Source organism: Geospiza fortis, unplaced genomic scaffold (assembly GCF_000277835.1).
Source record: "Geospiza fortis unplaced genomic scaffold, GeoFor_1.0 scaffold53, whole genome shotgun sequence".
Classification (NCBI taxonomy): Eukaryota; Metazoa; Chordata; class Aves; order Passeriformes; family Thraupidae; genus Geospiza; species Geospiza fortis.
The window spans coordinates 1,331,550-1,332,808 of NW_005054305.1; the positions used below are offsets into that span (position 1 = coordinate 1,331,550).

At 45.4% G+C, this 1,259-nt stretch overlaps 1 protein-coding gene across 1 annotated transcript in view; it reads left to right on the forward strand.

Moving 5' to 3' along the window:
• Window positions 1-965: 965 nt before the first annotated feature.
• Window positions 966-1,259, forward strand: part of YES1 (YES proto-oncogene 1, Src family tyrosine kinase) — a 49,986-nt gene continuing 49,692 nt past the window's right edge. Inside the window, exon 1 of the mRNA XM_031066528.1 lies at window positions 966-1,071. The gene's annotated coding sequence lies outside the window, so the exon portion shown is untranslated. The remainder of the gene's footprint in view (window positions 1,072-1,259) is intronic.

A 1,259-nucleotide genomic window follows, 5' to 3' on the forward strand; every position in this document is an offset into this window, starting at 1 on the left:
TTTACCATTGTGCTGTAAAACTCACCAGTCAGCAACACTTGTCTGTGTATACAAAACACCACAAATGATACTGGAGCACAAACTTTGCTCTCACTCAAGACTACTATAAGCCCAGTTGGAATTGTGAAGCCACGGTTGACCTAGAGCTTCAACCAGTCTACAAACTGTTAAGTAATTCATTGCCAAGGTCGATTTGTAAAACTTACAATTGCTGTTTAAATTAAAAATCAATTCTGGATAATGTGAGTTAGATTTCTGACTGAACAGGATATGATGAATTCCACCACCCTAAGAGGGTTACATGGGAACAAGGTATGGTATTGAGTCTCCAAATCTAGAATGCTTTTGGGTTTTTTTTTTTTTTATTTTGTTAAATGTTTAAGTGTATCTATGGTATTCTAAAAGCAAATACATGTATTTGCTTTGCCTGAAATTAAAAAACACAACTGGCTTTACTCTGCAGCATTGCCTGCAGAATAAACTGGACATCCTGACTCGATTCTTTTTCTTAAGAACAAACTACATTAGGTTATCATTAGTGATCAACACAACTACTGTTTTCTGATCAGCCTTTAAAGAAAATAAAACGGGGGGAGATGTAAATTTGACTATTAGAGAGCTGAGAAAAATAAAAGATAATGCTGAATGAGAACTGCCGACTTGCCCATATACTTTGGCTCTTTAGGTTCACTTTTTTAATGTTCTTCCACTCCTTCTTGCAGTCTGCAGCTCTGAAGGCTAGATGCATTTGAACCACCTTTTTCCATGAAGCCCACCTTGACACAAATCCAAATTTTTATTTCTTAAAATACAAAACACTGACTTATGGAACCGCGATGAGTGAGAAACCCGTAACGTAGAATTCCCCGGAGTTACTGATGCGTAATTTGCGGGCTCGCTCTTTGCTCGGTGTTCGGCGGCAGGTCTGTTCTGCGGGGCCGCCCCGGGCACTCCCGAGCTGCCGGCCGCCAGTCGCCGCAGCGCCCGCACTGCCGGAGGGCCATCTTGATCCTGACCCACAGGAAACCAAATGCACCGAGCCTAAGCCGTGGCCCACCTGAAGACGCCCAGGCGAGGAGTTTTAAAAGTTATTTTTGTTCGCTTTTCACGCACAGCGCCGAAGGGCTCCGCTGTCGGAATCTTTCACGTTCAGCTTCTCTGGCAAGAGAAGCTCACCAGCCCGGCGCGGCACGGCGGGAGGATCTACCCCGACCGGGGTTCCCGCGACCCAAGGCCGGGAGTAGGCGGCCGCCCTCGGG